We start from the raw sequence: 19790 nt of genomic DNA on the forward strand, positions 1-19790 counted from the left end.
ACGTTTCTGCTATCTAAGGCAGGTAAACTGACTGCCACCTTGCCGGAGGCACTCAGATGGTTTCACGCTTATATTGATGGTTTCCCGTCCTAATGGCTGCAGGTGTGCGTCAGTTCTCTGCGCGCTTCATGTTGTCAGTCAGGCCCTCTGCAACGTGTCCCTCCTTGAGCCACGCGAGGAAGTCCGCCCGACTTCCCGCTGAGTGCTTACAGAATGACTGCTGATTCTCTGGAGAACCATTTATTTCTGTAGGACTAATTGTCGGCGTGCAGTGAGGAGGAGAATATGACAATCTTTCATGTGCTGTTTGAAGGCATTGTGGTTTGCATCAAACTTAGCAGTAAGAGCAGCTGAATCGCCTGCATATAGACCGAAGGGCTAAGGAAACTAGGTTAGGCATGCGTATTCAAATACAGAGATATGTAAACAGGCAGAATAAGGCGCTCCGATCGGCAATGACTATATAAGACAACAAGCGTCTGGTGCAGTTGTCAGATCGTTTACTGCTGCTACAATGGCAGGTTATCAAGATGTAAGTGAGTTCTAACGTAGTGTTATAGTCGGCGTACGAATGACCGGACACAGCATCTCCGAGGTAGCGACTAAGGGATTTTCCCTTATGGCCATTTCACGAGTGCTCCGTGAATATCAGGAATCTGGTAAAACATCAAATCGGCGACATCGCTGCGGCCGAAAAAGATCCTGCAAGAACAACGACTGAAGACAGCCGTTCAACGTGACAGAAGTACAAACTTTCCGCAAATTGCTGTATATTTCAATGCTGGGCCCAACAAGTGTTAGCGTGCGAACCATTCAACGGAATGTCGTCGATATGGGCTTTCGGAGCCGAAAGCCCACTCGTATACCCTTCATGAGTGCACGCCTCGTCTGGACTCCTCAACAGAGACAGTGGACTGTTGACGACTGGAAAAATGTTGGCTTACGTACGTGTCGCCTGTCAGAGTGGCATCTAGACCTCAAATTGTATCTCTCTGGGGGCTCTCCCCAGGTTGTCCGGCTCCCTCCCCCTCATCGGCAGCTCGCGCCGAGTTTGCGAAAGTGGCCGCAATCGGACGTATTACAAACTGGAAACAAACAAACAATTTCCTGGTCAACAGATTAATGGAATATTCACATTACTCCGACTGTTTATAACAGAACAAAACTGCTTTCAATTCAGTAACGAATTTCATTCAAAACTAATTATTAAAATCAATAGAAAAATAGCATTATGATAAATTATTAGATATAACAAGCAAACCGAAATACACCAAGCAAAAATTTGAATTTTACTGCTGCCCCACGACATCTGACAGAATTATACACTAAATCCTGTCTGCATAAAAGGCACATACGCACACACTAACACCGCACACAGCCGATTGCCTTTACACTGACGGCCCCCACCCCCCCCTCCTCCTGAAACGTTAATGTCTTGTTATATACGGTACTGCTGACATCAAATGCTATATCATTTGACTGCATTTGTTGGTGTATAGGATCTCAGATTATTGCGTACACATTGTGCACATCTATACCAGCCGACAGTGTTAATTTTTCTAGAAATATCCACAACTTAATGCTGATTCCCGCTCCTGCATATAAATGCTAACAAACAAACAAACAAATACACACGTATATACACACAGATACACACGCATGCGCACACACACACACACACACACACACAAACGGAGAGAGAGGGACAAAAATAATGTGCAATCCTGAGACTGGCACAAATAAGGCAAGAGAAACCAAGTGAAAAAACACACTTACAACAGGAACAGCTCATTGTATTTGTAAGAAAAATCTGCAGTTCTTGCAGTTGCAACCGAAATAAACCGGGCCAAAGGGGGTGAAATCCCTATATATATCTCAAGTTAATAAACAGTTTTTGTAGCTGTAACTGTTAACAGAAAACACTCATCGTCGTTTTTTGGGGAACTCCTAACTTGCAGTGGCTCTCAAAAGAATTGAGAGAATCAGCTCCATCAAATTTGCCGCAACTTCTTCATACCGCAGCAAACGATTGCATACGGCAAGTAATCAGGATGACATGAAGTTTCGATTTTACAATTACATCTTTATTGATTCGACTGGTACATGTTTCACGCACAAAAACTGTTACATTGAGGGAAATGACAACAAGAACCTTGCAGGGCTGTCCATAAATCCGTAAGAGCACGAGGGCATAGAGATCTCTTCAGAGCAGCACGTTGCAAGGCATCCAAGATATGTTCAAACGGAGGTGTTCAAACTCAGAACAGCGTTCCCAGAGCCACTCTGCAGCAATTCTGGACGTGTGGGGTGTCTCACTGTCCTGCTGTAATCGCCCGTCCGTCAGAATGCACAATGGACATCAATGGATGCAGGTCATCAGACAGGATGCTTATGTACGTGTCACCTGTCAGAGTAGTATCTAGACCTATCAGGGTTCGTATATCACTCCAACTGCACTCGCCCCACACCATTACAGACCCTCCACCAGCTTGAACCCCTGCTGACCTGCAGAGCCAATGGTTTCTCCATACCCGTACACGTCCATCCGCTCGATACAATTTGAAACGGCACTCGTCCGATCAGCAAACATTTTTCCAGTCATCAACAGTCCACTGTTGGTGTTGAGGGGTCCATGCGAGGCGTAAGGCTCTGTGTCGTGCACTCATGAAGGGTATTTCGTTCAATGGTTCGCACGCTAACACTTGTTGGGCTCATCATTGAAATATACAGCCATTTGCGGAAAGTTTGTACTTCTGTCACGTTGAGCGACTCTCTTTATTCGTCATTCTTGCAGGATCTTTTTCGGCTGCAGCGATGTCGCAGATTTGATGTTTTACCAGATTCCTGATATTCATGGTGCACTCGTGAAATGGTCACAAGGCACAATCCCTTCATCGCTACCTCGGAGATGCTGTGTCCTATCATTCGTACGCCGACTACATTAGAACTCACTTAAATCTTGATAACATGCCATTATAGCAGCAGTAAGCGATCTGGACAACTGCACCAGACGCTTGTTGTCTTATATAGTCATTGCCGATCGGAGCGCCTTAATCTGCCTGTTTACATATCTGTATTTGAATACGCATGCCTATGCTATATTTTTGGCGCTTCAGTCTATATGCAGGCGACTCAGCTGCTCCTACTGCTAAGTTTGATGCAACCCACAATGCCTTCAAATAGCACATGAAAGATTGTGATATTCTCTCCCTCGCTGCACGCTATTAGTCTTACAGAAATAAATGGTTCTCCAGAGAATCAGCGAGGAAAGGAATATATGGTAAACACAGCCAATACGGAGGGACATGATGGTAAGACATCTCTTAAGTCATCATGAAATAACTCCCATGGTACTAGAGGAAGCTGTAGAGGATATCAACTGTACAGGAAAGAAAAACAGAGATTGAAATACATCCAACAAATATTGGGGGACATAGGTTGCAAGTGTTACTCTAAGATGAAGAGATTTGCACAGAAGAGGGATTCGTGATGTTCCGCATCAAAACAGTCAGATGATTGATGACTTAAAAAATTAATAAATAAAATAGTATTTCGCAAAACAAAAGTAAATTTTTTACATACTTCCACGATAAATTAATAAATATCATGTGGCATTGACGTCTGCTTATCGCATAAGTTGGCTACACTACATGTTTCCAGAATCTGTAAGTTATCATTTTTGTTTCTGTTTATTTCGCTTTGGTAAAGTGTTTTATTTATGTCTTATTGAAGGTTTATTGCCTAAGTGTTACAGGTTTTTGTGAGTCTAGATGTTCATTAGTGTGCAATAAATACTAACAGTGCCACACATCAGTATATTTGATAAAAGAAAATTCAGGGGAATCTATTTTACCAATGAAGCAGTCCATACTACTGAGACGAACCTATGTATCAATTTTTTAGGTATGATTCAAATTTTTGTCTTATCAGTGATGCTGTTTGTACTGCATCCTAAACCTATCCTACTAATTTGTTGTTCAATTACTTTTAGGTAACCATATTGTTTACATTTTATCAGTTCCATTATCCAAGGAGGCGCTTTGATAATTAATGATTTGTTTTATTATTACATCATAATACACCCCCATAATTTTACATTTAATGATGTATTAAATGCAGAGTTCTATTGCCAAGCAAGTATAATTTCTTTCAAGCTGTTAAATGGTCATTTACAAAAATGTATTTATTTCTATGAAACCTTTTATCAACAAAACTAATTTAGTAGTTATTTTTCTGAATTATGTGGATATAAATACAATTAATATACATTCACCTATGAGGCAATAAGATGCAATTTTAAATATGACTGACAGCAGGAACCATGAATAAGTTTTCAATTTATGAAGTATACAGCCAACTGGTTGCATAAGTTCATGTTAAAGGCTGGATCAGTTTTCAGTATCACTAATGGTACAATCTTCAGAAGGAAACTCTCCTAAATGTTTTAAACATATTGTAAAATAAATATATGAAATACGTGATATTATAAAGTGATAAGTTTTTAGATGTTTATTTTACAATATGTTTAAGGCATTATAAGTGACTTTCCTTCTGAAGGAAATCCCTCTAGTGGTACTGAAACCTGATCAAGGGCTATACAACAAAATTATGCAACTAACTGGATGTTTACTTGTGTACTGATGCAATAAGTTCAAATGGTTCAAATGGCTCTGAGCACTATGGGACTTAACTGCTGTGGTCATCAGTCCACTAGAACTTAGAACTACTTAAACCTAACTAACCTAAGTACATCACACACATCCATGCCCGAGGCAGGATTCGAACCTGCGACCGTAGCGGTCGCGCGGTTCCGGACTGTAGCGCCTAGAACCACTCGGTCACTCCGGCCGGCTGCAATAAGTACTAGAAAGAATGGCAAGAGGAAGCTTTAAGATGAAGTAATGCATCGGGATGAAGACTTGGCTTCAGTAATGTTCTGAGGCGCATTTCAATATGACTCAAATCTTAATTCACAATTTCTAGCAAGTTGAACATTTCACGCACTAAGCACATATATCTTCTTAAGCTTTTAGTGTTGCCCTATTTCTTTCTATAATTTACAACTTTCTATAGCCATGAAATAGACGAAACCTTTTTGCAGTTTACACTAAATTATAGAGAAATAAAATTTTTAATTAGAAAAAATATTCTAAAACTTAAAATAGAATATACAGTAATATTTATTCTGGTTTATAAGCTTAATGTGCAGAATTAAATAAGTCTAGCAGCTCAGCCAAGATTTTATACATATTTCGTAAAAATTTGGTCTCCTTCGCATGCGTATTATTGGGTTAAATGGTACTCATATTTGAAGAAGCATTTCGGAAAACTTTGTCCAACACCTTTTTATTATTATTTTCTATAAACATCAATACGTCCTAAATGTTTTTGGAAATACTTGCAGTGTTTTAGAAGGTATCCTTAATTAACTGTGATAATCTGCAAAATATGTACGAAAGAAATAGTACTGCATGAAAGAAAAGGGTGCTGATTGACACAAAGCACGGAGCCAAAAAGGTACCCAGTGTCAATATATTAATTGAGACACTTGTATACTTAGTTTGTGCAACAGACATGCAGAAGAAGAAGAAGGAGGAGGAGGAGGAGGAGAGAGAAAGAGAGAGAGAGAGAGAGAGAGAGAGAGAGAGAGAGAGAGAGACGGAATCGAATTGCGAGGTTTTAAGGGCTCAGTGCTGTTCCCATTGCGAGTACTTTTTGAAAAATACAAATCTCTGACGCAGAAGGGCTTGCGACGACGTCTACTTGAGAATTTTGATAACTGATATACGTCACTTTACCACTTGCTAACATCTATCTATGAGTAGACAAATATGCATAACACGTCGCAGTCGGCCAGTAATGAAAACACAGCAGAAACCAGACAGTGACAATGTGGAGACAACGGAAGAAATCGGTGGCCTTCGTGACCGTACGTGCGGTCCAAGGTTTGAAAGAATGGACTTTACACTCAGTATCTTTATTGCCCGCTGATACGATATTGTTTCTACATCCAGTGATCCCATCAGCCTCCAGCTGAATCCTGCTGACATTGTATACAGCGCCAATAAACTGATACGGCTTGGAGGAAAGTATGTACTGATCTCTCGAGCGATCTGTTGAGAAAATTCTGGCTAATCCAAGGCAATATCACTGGGAGCATTGAAAACAAATCTGTCGTAACTGACAATGACTGCAAAATATTGACATAGCTGTGCTGTAGTTCTTTAAGACTGTTAGGGCTGTTGCGATACACAATAATTTTGATAGCTTCTCACACAAGGTAATCACACACTAACAAATCAGGTGATCTGCGTCGGCAGCTAGGGCTGCCACCAGACTGACCTCTTCTGACAACTCTCTTAGGCTTGAAGGTTATGTAAACATGCAAAGTTCGGCGGACCTTATGTGCAATTAGTCCATCCCGTTCGAAGTAATTGTAGGTCCTTTCCTCCTCCGTTAATGATGCGGCAAATGGGTTCAAAATGTTGGCAATGAAACGCGACGAAGACGATGTCTGATAAAGGAAAATGGGAAAACTAACACGGCGTCCAGACACTGGACGTCATACCCTAACCTTCTGATCGTGCAAAGGTGTTTCGTGGATTCTTCGCTGCCCAGAACCTGTGATTCTGTGAGTTGACATAACCTCTTAGATGAATCCAGGCTTAATCACACATAGTGAATAGATCCATGTCCAAGCTATTCATTGTTATCTCAATGAACAGCCACTCACGAAACTGGAGGCGCTGACGAGCACCTGCTGGTTTTAATGCTTGAACAACAGACACTCGGATGGGATGCATGTACAGTTTAGGTAGAGTACTCATAAGCACGATCAACTTGATGTGCCAGTCTCTTGCGACAGGCGTTGGGTTGATCTGGTAGGACTCTGAAGCATTTTCTGGTCAGCATCAGCCACATTTTCTGCTGTGTGCGCACGTTTTGAAATGTTTTCTACTTATTCAAAACAGATCCTGTCTGCTGCCATTTTCGGACTAATTTGCTATTTTGACACCATTAAAACAACTAACCACACCACTTCCACAACTTTGTTGTCACATAGCTTTCCACAACGAACACCTGCTGCTCCACTGTAAGTACCATCATCCCCTTTGCACTGCTCCACTCACACTGACATAGCTCACACTATGCTCTGAACTAGATTATGTGGCGGGTGTACACATGGTGTGTACATCACGATTGTGAGTATATGCATACATTCACGTTCAATCTTATTCACTCGACCAAGCCATTTTTATTTGTTCCAATATATATATATATATGTCTGTGTTTTGTGTATATAGGGTGATTCAGCTCCCACTACCCGAGAATTTTATGCGACCCACGATACTTTCAAATACGACGAACACGATTTTCATATTCTGTGGCTTGATGTGCCAAACTATTAATCCTACAGAAAAAACGAACAGGAGAATTTCATAGGAAAATTAATGTAGATCAATTCTGCACTGAAGTGCGTTTCCGCTAGAGATCGTAGTTTTCGAATTATGCGAGAAAAATGAAGAAAACGGACATTCAAAAGCGTTTTTCTTGAATAGCTCGAAAACAATGAACTCCAGCACTATAGTGTCGCAATACAAAATTTAACTACATTAAATTTCCTACAAAAAGATCCTGCTCATTTTTTATGTTGGGCTAATAGCATGTAGCGAGCGAGAAAACATGAAAATCTCGTAAGTCGTTTTTTAAGGCGTCGGAGTCGCAGGTTCGACGTGTGTAAGGTCCTTAGGTTAGTTAGGTTTAATTCGTTCTAAGTTCTAGGGGACTGATGACCTCAGCAGTTAAGTCCCATAGTGCTCAGAGCCATTTGAATCATTTTTTAAGGCGTTGGAGGTTGGATTAAACCCAAAAAGGGGGCAGCTGAATCGCCCTCTATAGCAAAGAGTCAAAACATTATGATCAGCTGCTTAATAGCAAGGTTATCCACCTAAGGAACATTATACAGGCGCGGTTATGCGTGGTCAGGGATGCAACAACTCTTTGGTAGATGCGTGGCGCCAGATGTCTGTGTACAGGATACACGACTCCCATAAATTACGGGACCGTAGTTTGTGGGTGTGGATATGACACTTCAGTAGCATCCGAGATATTCCTATTGGCTTCAGAGCGGGTGAATATGGTGTCCAACACGTCAAAGTAGAGTAGAAGACGAATGAGTAGCTATAAAGAATGAAGTCAACAGAGGATCAAACAAGTAGAAAGACAAGGCCTACTGGGAATCCTTGAATAACACAAATATTGAATTCATCTGATGAAAGGAGAAAATTTAAAAATGCAGGAAATGAAGCAGGCTAAAGAAAATACAAACGTTTGAAAATGAGATTCACAGGAAGTGTGAAATTACTAAGCGGGAATGGCTAGAGGGCAAATGTAAGGATTTAGAAGCATATTTCAGGAGGAGAAAGACAGATATTGCCTACAGGAAAATTAAAGGGGACTTTTCGGAAAATAGAAGCTGCTGTATGAATATCAAGTCATAAGCAAAGAAGCTGAAAGATGCAAGGAATATATACAGGGTCTGTACAAGGAAGTTGAGCTTGAAAGCAATATTATAGAAAGGGAAGAGGACATATATGAAGATGAGCTGGGAGATACGATACTGTGTGAAGAAATTGACAAAGCTCTGAAATATCTAAGTTGAAACAAGGCCCCAGGGGTAGACGATATTCCCTCAGAACTACTGATAGTGTTGGGAGAGCTAGCAAAGGCAAATCTCTTCCATCTGGAGCGCTAGATGTATGAGACGGGCGAAGTGCCCTCAGGCTTCAAGAAGAATGTGGTAATTCCAATTCCAAAACAAGCAACTGCTCACAGGTGCGAAAAGTACCGAGTAATCAGTTTAATAAAACACGGTTGCTAAATACTGAGACGAATCCTTTACAGAATGGCGAAAGTAGTAGAAGCTGACCTCGGGGAAGATCAGTTTGGATTCCGGAGAAGAGAAGGAACACGTGAGGCAATACTGACCCTACAAGTTATCTTAGAAGATAGGTTAAGGAAAGGCAGACCTACGTGTACAGCACTCGTGGCTTTAGAGGAAGCTTTTGAAAATGTTGACTTGAAGAGTCTCTTTGAAATTCTGAAGGCAGCAGGAGTAAAATACAGGAAGCGAAAGGTTATTTACAACTTTTACAGAAACCAGATAGCAGTTAAAAGAGTCGAGGGGCATGAAAGGAAAGAAGTGGTTTAGAAGAAGTGAGACAGGGTTGTAGCCTGTCCCAGATGTTATTCAACAGCAGTAAAGAAAACCAAAGAAAAATTTGGAGTACGAATTAAAGTTTAGGGAGAAGAAATAAATATTTGAGGTTTGCGGATGACACTGTGATTCTGTCAGAGATAGCAAAAGACTTGGAAGAGCTGTTGAATGGAATGGAAAGTGTCTTGAAAGGAGGATACAAGATGAACATCAACAAAAGCAAAACGAGGATATCTAAATGTAGTCGAATTAATTCATGTGATGCTGAGGGTATTAAATTATGAAACGAGACAATGAAAGTAGTAGATGTTTTTGCTGTTTGGGCAGAAAAATAGTTGTTGATGGACGAAGTAGAGAGGATATAAAAGGTAGACTAGCAATGACAAGAAAATCATTTCTGAAGAAGAGAAATTTGTTAACATCGGATATAGATGTAAGTGTTAGGAAGTCTTTTCTGAAGGTATTTGTCTGGAGTGCAGCCTTGTATGGATGTGGGACATGGACGTAAACAGTTTAGATTGAAAGAGAATAGCAGCTTTCGAAATGTGGTGATAAAGAAGAATGTTGAAGATTAGACGCATCGATCACATAACTAATGAGGAGGTACTGAATAGCACTGGGGAACAACGAATGCGTGGCAAAAGTTGATACAAAAGAAGGGGTCGGTTGATAGGACGCATTCTGAGAAATCAAGGGATCACCACTTTGGTACTGGAGGGAAGTGTGTATGGTAAAAATCGTAGAGGGAGACCAAGAAATGAATATAGTAAGCAGATTAAGAAGGATGTGAGTTGCCGTAGTTATTCGGAGCTTAAGAAGCTCGCACAAGATAGAGTAGCATGGAGAGATGCATCAAAACAGTCTTCAGACTGAATACCACAACAACAACATCAATAACAACAACATCAACGGGGCTTCGCCATCATGCACCTCAAACCACTGTAGCACGATTCTGGGTTTGCAACGCAGACATTCATCATGCTGGAAGATATCATCACCGTCGGGGATGACATTAAGCGTGAAGGGATTCAGGCGGTCGATAATAACGCTCACGTAGTACATCAACAGCTTTCCAGTAAATGTTCACAGCAATAACACACAAACACCCATCCAACTTTGTCGTTCTCAGCGCTAGGTCATAACAACCTATAGTTCCTCCGATGAGGTGTGGGCGTCCAACACATTGTTGTCTAATCGTGGTACCATCATCTTTCGATAAGTACTCATGACGGTAGCAGACGAACTGCGGAGCAGCTTCGCTGTTTTCGAGAGGCTTGTTCTCAGGTGCCAGCCGTAACAATCTGCCCTTTGCCAGAGTCGCTCATGTCGGTGCATTTCCCGTTTGCTGTCTGTATCGTCGGCCGCGGTGGTCTAGCGGTTCTGGCGCTGCAGTCCGGAGCCGTGGGACTGCTACGGTCGCAGGTTCGAATCCTGCCTCGGGCATGGATGTGTGTGATGTCCTTAGGTTGGTTAGGTTTAAGTAGTTCTAAGTTCTAGGGGACTTATGACCTAAGATGTTGAGTCCCATAGTGCTCAGAGCCATTTTGCTGTCTGTATCGTCTGTATAACGAGTCCTCAGTCGTGTCTGCTCCGCTTATGCTGGTGAACGTTAGTAAAACCGACAGCCGCAGAGACAGATTTCTGACTGGGGAGGAGGAAATGAGGTCAGTGAAGTGAAGTGGGAAGAAGACAAGGATTTCTGGTCAGATAAGTAGAGGGTAATATCAACATCAGTAGAAAATGGTATAACGGGATTCGTTATGGATAGCAAGGTAGGGCAGAGAGTGTGTTACTGTGAACAGTTAAGTGATAGGGTTTTTCTTGACAGAATCGACAGCAAAGCAACACCGATAGCGATAGTTCCAGTATATATGCCAACGTCGCAAGCTGAAGATGAAGAGATAGAAAAAAGTATATGAGGGTAGTAAAAGGGTAGTACAGTACGTAAAGGAAAAAGTAAATCTAATAGTCATGGAGGACTGAAATGCAGTTGCAGGGGAAGGAGTAGAAGCAAAGGTTACTGTAGAATATGGTCTTGGGACAAGAAATGAAAGAGGAGAAAGACTAATTGAGTTCTGTAACAAGTTTCAGCTAATATGAGCGAATACTCTGTTCAAGTATCACAAGAGGAGGAGGTATACTTCGGAAAGACCTAGTGATACGGTAAGATTTCAGTTAGATTACGTCGTGGTTAGACAGAGATTCCGAAATCAGATACAGAATTGTAAGGCGTACCAGGAGCAGAGATAGGCTCAGATCGCAATATAGTAGTGATGAAGGCTAGGCTCAAGTTTAGGAGATTAGTCGGGAAGAATCAGTACCCAAAGAAGTGGGACATGGAAGTAGTAAGAAATGACGAGCTACAATTGAAGTTATCTAAGGTTATAGATACAGCAATAAGGAATAGCTCAGTAGGCAGTACAGTTGAAGAGGAATGGATATCTCTAAAAAGGGGCATCGCAGAACGTGGAAAGAAAAACGTAGGTACAAAGAAGGTAACTGCGAAGAAACCGTGGGTAATAGGAGAAATACTTCAGTTGATCGATGAAAGAAGGAAGTACAAAAATGTTCAGGGACATTCAGGAATACAAAAATACAAGTCGCTGAGGAATGAAATAAACAGAAAGTGCAGAGAAGCTAAGACAAAACAGGTGCATGAAAGATGAAAAGAAATGATCGTCGGAAGGACTATCTCAGCGTACAGGAAAATCAAAAAAGCCTTCGGTGAAATTAAAGGCAAGGGTGGTAATTAACAGCGCGATGGGAAGTCCACTGTTAAATGCCAAGGAGAGAGCGGACACGTGGAAAGAGTACATTAAGGCCTCCATGCGGAGGAAGATTTTGTTGATGTGATAGAAGAAGAAACAGAAGTCGATTTAGAAGAGATACGGGATCCAGTATCAGAATCAGTATTTAAGAGAGCTTTGAAGGCCTTAAGATCAAATAAGGCAGTAGGGATGGATAACATTCCATCAGAATTTCTAAAATCGTTGGGGGAATTGGCAACAAAACGATTGTTCGCGTTGGAGTGTAGAATTATGAATCTGGCGACATACAATCTGCCTTTCGGAAAAATGTCATCCAGACAATTCCGAAAACTGCAAGCGCCGACAAGTTCGAGAATTTTCGCACAATCAGCTTAACAGCTAATGCATCCAAATTGCTCATAAGAATAATGTACAGAAGAACTGAAAAGAAAATTGACGTTGTGTTAGATGACGATCAGTTTGGCTTTAGGAAAGGTAAAGGTACCAGAAAGGCAATTTTGGCATTGCGGCTGGTAATGGAAGCACGACTGAAGAAAAATCAAAATACGGTCATAGGAATTGTCGACCTGGAAAAATCGTTCGACAATGTAAAATGGTACAAGATGTTCTGAGAAGTAGAGATAAGCTACAGGGACATGTGAGTAATACACAATATGTAGAAGAGCCGAGAGGGAATAATAAGATTGGACGATGAAGAATGAATTGCTAGAGTTAGAAAGGATGTAAGACAGTGATGTAGTCTTTCGCCCCTACTGTGCAATCTGTACATCGAAGTGGCAATGATGGAAATGAAAGAAAGGTTCAGGAGTGGAATTAAAATGTATGGGCAAAGGATATCAATGATACGATTAGGTGGTTACATTACTATCGTGACAAGAAGTGAGGAACTACTTGATCTGATAAATGGAATGAACAGCCTAATGAGTACAGAATACTGACAGAGAGTAAATCGAATAACAACGAAAGTAACGAGAAGTATCAGAAGTGAGATCAGAGAGAAACTTAACATCGGGATTGGTGGTCGCGAAGTAGACAAGTAACCAATGACGGACGGAGCAAGAATAACATCAAAAGCAGACTAGCACTGGCTAAAAGGGCACTCATGGCCAAGAGAAGTCTACTAGTATCACGCATAGGCCTTAAAATGACGACGAAATTTCTGAAAATGTGATTTTGGAGCACAGCACCGAATGACATTGAAACATAGATTACAGGAAAACCGGAACAGAAGAGAATCGAAGCATTTCAGACGTGAATGTGGTGCTACAGACGAAAGTTAAAAGTTAGGTGGGGTTATAAGGTAAGGAATGAGGTTCTGTGCAGAATCGGAGAGGAGAGTAATATGTGGAAAACACTAACAAGGAGAAGGGACAGGATAATAGGACATCTGTTAAGACACCAAGGAATAACTTGCATGGCACTAGAAGGAGTAATAGAGTGAAAAACTGTAAAGGAAGACAGAGATTGGAACACATCCAGCTAATAATTGAGGACATAGGCTGCAAGTGCTACTCTGAGATGAAAAGGTTGGCGGGCCCCATCAAACCAGTCGGAAGACTGTGATTAAAAATAATAAAAAATAAAGGAATAAGAAAAACAAAATATTTGTCCGGAAATGCTGTAACGAATGACAGTTCCTCTGATCACGTGCCGTAGTTTTCTTGTGTGTTTTAGCCTGTGTGATTGACGCAGCGTACTATAAGCAGCAGAATAGTCTACTATTCATATTGGAAACTGAGATGGTGTCTGTGTAGGACCCAGCAGATGGAAACTGTGGAGAGGCAGCCCGGCTATGCCAAAACGAGTACCCTCATAGACAGCAACCACATCACAATAGATTTCAAGCCCTTTGTGGGCGTTTGTGTGATTATGGGTCCTTTCAGAGAGACGAACGTGCAGGGGGGCAGCGGGCTGTGCGTACACCAGTTTTGGAGGATATTGAGACCAACCCTAGTACAAGGTCCAGGCAAGCGGGCCGCCAATATTTCGTAACCCAAAAGATGATGATCATGTACATCTTGCATGACAACCGCTATTATCCCTGTCACCTGCAATCCCTTTGAGGTCACTTCGAACATCTGTTGTGACGTGGATGCGATGCAGCTCTCTATTGTGTTCCGTGAAGATTTTCTGCCGTTGCACGCACACCGTCCATTTCTCGACACATGTTAATAGGAGCTTTTTTTCTCAATTTCCAAGTAGGAATCTGTCCCTGCAATTTGTCCTTTTTTTTAATGTTCAGCCTTTATACTTACCATTGTCGTTTCATGTGCCCAGAACGCTAGCAGGTGGCATTCAGTTTCAAGGCGGGCAGTGCTTACAACGCTTTTGCTCATAAGTGTAAAAATCAATTGGACGAAGCTGTGTATAGGGAAGCAACAGATTTAGAAACTCGTAAGATAATTCATAGACACTTGCAGATGATCGAGATCTGGTGTAGAGACTGGTAGCTGACCTGGAACGTAAATTTACACTACTCGCAATTAAAATTGCTACACCACGAAGATGACGTGCTACAGACGCGAAATTTAACCGACAGGAAGAAGATGCCGTGATATGCAAATGATTAGCTTTTCAGAGCATTCACACATGGTTGGCGCCGGTGGCGAGACCTACAACAAGCTGACATGAGGAACGTTTCAAACCGATTTCTCATGCACAAACAGCAGTTGACCGGCGTTGCCTGGTGAAACGTTGTTGTGATGCCTCGCGTAAGGAGGAGAAATGCGTTACATCACGTTTCCAACTTTGATAAAGGTCGGATTAAAGCCTATCGCGATTGCGGCTTATCGTATCGCGACATTGCTGCTCGCGTTGGTCGAGATCCAATGACTGTTAGCAGAATATGGAATCGGTGGGTTCAGGAGGATAATACGGAACGCCGTGCTGGATCCCAACGGCCTCGTATCACTAGCAGTCGAGATGACAGACATCTTATCCGCATAGCTGTAAAGGATCGTGCAGAAACGTCTCGATCCCTGAGTCAACAGAAGGGGACGTTTGCAAGACAACAACCGTCTGCACGAACAGTTCAACGACGTTTGCAGCAGCATGGACAGTCGGTTCGGAGACCATGGCTGCGATTACCCTTGACGCTGCATCACAGACAGGAGCGCCTGCGATGGTGTACTCAACGACGAAGCTGGGTGCACGAATGGCAAAACGTCATTTTTGCGGATGAATCCAGGTTCTGTTTACAGCATCGTGATGGTTGCATCCTTGTTTGGCGACATCGCGGTGAACGCACATTGGAAGCGTGTATTCGTCATCGCCATACTGGCGTGATGGTATGGGTGCCATTGGTTACACGTCTCGGTCACTTCTTGTTCGCACTGACGGCACTTTGAACAGTGGACGATACATTTCAGATATGTTACGACCCGTGGCTCTCCCCTTCATTCGATCCCTGCGAAACCCTACATTTGAGCAGGATAATGTACGACCGCATGTTGCAGGTCCTGTACGGGCCTTTCTGGATACAGAAAATGTTCGACTGCTGCCCTGGCCACCACATTCTCCACATCTCTCACCAACTGAAAACGTCTGGTCAATGATGGCCGAGCAACTGGCACGTCACAATACGCCAGTCACTACTCCTGATGAACTGTGGTATCGTGTTGAAGCTGCGTGGGCAGCTGTACCTGTACACGCCATCCAAGCTCTGTTTGACTCAATGCTCAGGCGTATCAAGGATGTTTTACGGCCATAGGTGTTTGTTCTGGGTACTGATTTCTCAGGATCTATGCACCCAAATTGCGTGAAAATGTAATCACATGTCAGTTCTAGTAGAATATATTTGTCCAATGAATACCCGTTTATCATCGGCATTTCTTCTTGGTGTAGCTATTGTAATAGCCAGTTGTGTAGGTTATGCAATTCATCATGCTTTCCCGGCGACATATCGGCATCTTGAGGTGTCGGGTCAGCGTCATACTCAAGGGGATTCAGCTGCTGCTACCGATGTCGCTTTATGCAAACCTCAATGTTATACCTAGTCCTCAATAACCACGTGCGATATTTTCATATACTGTCGCTCGCTACGAGAGGATTGTTAGTCGTACAGAAAAAATGAACAGGGTTCTTTTGTAGGAAATGTAATGTATTTTAATTTCCTGCTGGGATACGCTTTTTCTAAAGGCCATACTTCGCGAATAATTCAAGACAAACGTACACTGATCAAGATTTCTTGTATACTGTTCATGGCCTCCCTCCTACCGCCGTACAAAAATTTGCTACTGCAAGGATTATTTCTCGCATTGGGCCTTTTTTGGGCTTCCGTAAGTAATCTCATTATGCCACCGTCTTAGTCGAGCACCAACAAATTACAAAATTGACATTTGGGTAAACTTTGTCTAACAATTTTGTGAATTTTGACAACATAAAATATAGAATTACATCGTTGTATTCGTCAGGTCACCTGACTACGTAACTACTGCGCTTGTAAGGACTATGTTTGGATCGAACTGTCATCGCAATTAGTGTTATCTTAAAGTCGTTTTTCTTTCATGACCTTCATGGTCACATTTAACTTAACAATGATAACGAAATAGCCTACTATGGTGGTGGCACAATAACACAACCAACAGGAACCGTAATAGGTCGTAAGTTTTTGCACAATGGTAGGTGGGAGTGGTCGAACAATATGTTGAGAATCCTCAGTGGTGAGGCCTTTTTCCTTGAAAAAAACCGAAAACCGTTGCCTCCAGTGAAAACATACCCCAGTTCAAAATAAATTACATTTCATTTATTACAAAAAAGTCTTTAGAGCGAAAAACCAGCAGGTTGCAAATATCTTAAGACATATCAAAGTCTTTGTTATGTTGATTTGAAAATGGGTCTCGGCCCGAAACTATTCATCGAGTGAAAGATTAAAAGAAGTTGTTGGACAAAGTTATTCCAGCATCCTGGAAGTTCGTAAAAAGGTCTTGTTGGTTTTTTCTATAGGACTATTGACTCGTAGAAAGCGAGAGGATATGAAAATCTCGCGCGTTGTATTTGAAAGTCGTGAGTAGCATTGCGAGTTGCATAAAACCGTATCTGTAGGGGCAGGTGAATCGCCATTTATACGTTGGCCATTAGTTCTCACGAAGGCCGTTCAATAAGTAATGCAACACATTATTTTTTCTGAAAGCAGGTTGGGTTTATTCAGGATTTCAATACACCATATTATTCCCACTCTTGTGGCCAAAAAATCCTATTTTTAAGCATAATATCTGTTCAAAGCACCAATCTTACGCCACCGTACTGCAAGGGACTGTATGCATACACGGAGCCATGTCGGAGCCAAAGTCTTGCTGCATCAGTAACTGTCCCATTGTCCAAGTATTGCTTCCCGTGCATGTACGTCCTCTATTGAGCCAAACAGATGGAAGTCGGAAGTTACGAGATCTGGACTGCAGGGTGGATGAGGAGGAAGAGTCCAATGAAGTTCTGTGAGCTTCTCTTAGGTTTGAAGTCGTTTCTTCAATTTCCTGAGGGTAGCACAATACACTTCGGATTTGATCGCTGCACCATGAGGGAGGAACTCGGACAGAATAACCCCTTGAGATTGCCAGAACACCGTCGCCATGACTTTTCCGGCTTAGTGAGAAACTAAACTTTCTCTCAGAGGAGAGGTGGTGTGGCGCAACTCCATAGTTGCAGTTTTGTGTCCGGTTCGAAGCGGAGAACCTGTGTTTCATCGCCTGTAACGATGTTAGACAAAAACTGTCAAGGTCAGCCGCGTAATGTGTAAGAAATTCCACACAGATTGTCCTTCATTGCTTTTTATGGTCGTCTGTTAGGTGGCGAGGATACCAGCGGGCACACACCTTTGAGTACACCGTCGTGAACAAGTTTGTCAGCAGTACCAACAGACGTCTAATTGAACAGCGAGGTGTTTGACTGTGATCCGCCTACGACTACGAATGAGAGTGTTCGCACATTGCAACAATGCAGGATTCACAGCCGTGGGTGGCTAGATCGGGAGATCGGACAGGTTTGTGCGAACTTGTGATGATGACAAGCTCCTCGCCCAACGACTCACCCTGCTTTTGTTCACGGCAAAGTCACCATAGACATTCTGCAAGCTCCTATGAATATCTCCGATGCTCTGGTTTTCCGCCAAAAGGAACACATGACGGCTCTCTGCTTGGTATGCATCTCCGTTGGAGACGAGATTTTGAAGGTTACGTACCAGGGTGTATCAAAAAGACTAATCCGAATTTTTAAAAAGATCATAACTACTATGTTATTTGAGATATGTGCGTGAACAAGGTACTATTAGAAAGAGCAAACTCCAGAGTTTTACATGGTTCCAGATAGGTAGCAGCAGTGTGCGCACACTTCAGTTCGTGTAAAAATGGTGTCGGGATAAAAGAAAGCGTTTTGTGTTCTAAGTTTTGCTGAGTGTGGGTCAATTAAAACTGTTCAGCGTGACTTTCGCGCTAAGTATGGTGTGGGTCCTCCTACAACAGAGAGCATTAGACGATAGTATGAACAATTCCGAGAAACAGGTTGTTTGTGTAAAGGCAAATCGCCAAGCCGTCCCCGAGCGTCTGACACAGACGTCGAACTCATCCGCCATAGTTTCACAAGGAGTCCGCAGAAATCCGTTTGCCGTGCAGCTCGACAGCTCAACATGCCCCCTATGTCTGTCTGGCGTGTGTTGCATCGACGTTGAAACATCAAACTAGATTCAGCTACTGGAAGCTCTTCGTGGAGGCGACAAACAAGAGCGTGTGTAGTTCTGTAATTTCGTTCTTGGCGAGATGGAGGATGACAGTTTTTTCCACGCTTAATGTTTAGTGACGAGGCAACATTCCATTTAAACGGAAAGGTGAGCCGTCATAATGTCAGAATATGGGATACGGAATAACCACATGGAGCTGCACAACATGAGAGGGACTCTCCAAAATAAAATGTGTTTTGTGCAGTTTCAGGGGAAGAGGTGTATGGTCCATTTTCCTTTGCCGAGAACATTGTTACAGGAAGCACATATCTCGATAGGCTTCAGAACTTTCTTTTCCCGATTTCATTTACCAACAGGACGGGGCACCGCCACACTGGCATCTGGAAGTACGGGAGTTTTTAAAGCAAAGGATTACTGAAGGATGGATCCGTCGCACTGGACCAAATGATTTAGTCTTACGTTACCGACCTCCAACGTCACTGCACCTGACAGTGTGTGATTATTTCTTGTGGGGGTTTATAAAATACTATGTTTAAGTCCCTCCGTTACCAACAACAATACATGAAGTGAGACATCGCATAACAGCAGCTGTAGAAGCCGTAACTCAAGACATGGTAGCTGAAGTGTGGGAACAATTTGAATACCATATTGACGTATTCCGTGCGCCTCACGGGGGAAAGGGGACGGAGCATTTTGAACTCCTACGAAAAGATACGAAAAAACCTTTTTTGAGTTTCCCGTTCATCAAAAACAAGATTCATTACATATGTTTATTAGTTTCCCTGTAGTCTCATGACGTTCCAGTAAATGGTGGTGCTGGGTGTATCAGAGAGAGTCATCCGATCTGGCACGTCTACAGGGTGTTACAAAAAGGTACGGCCAAACTTTCAGGAAACATACCTCACACACAAAGAAAGAGAATATGTTATGTGGACATGCGTCCGGAAACGCTTACTTTCCATGTTAGAGCTCATTTTATTACTTCTCTTCAAATCACATTAATCATGGAATGGAAACACACAGCAACAGAACGTACCAGCGTGACTTCAAACACTTTGTTACAGGAAATGTTCAAAATGCCCTCCGTTAGCGAGGATACATGCATCCACCCTCCGTCGCATGGAATCCCTGATGC

The sequence above is a fragment of the Schistocerca americana genome, chromosome 5 (genome assembly GCF_021461395.2).
Source record: "Schistocerca americana isolate TAMUIC-IGC-003095 chromosome 5, iqSchAmer2.1, whole genome shotgun sequence".
Taxonomy (NCBI): domain Eukaryota; kingdom Metazoa; phylum Arthropoda; class Insecta; order Orthoptera; family Acrididae; genus Schistocerca; species Schistocerca americana.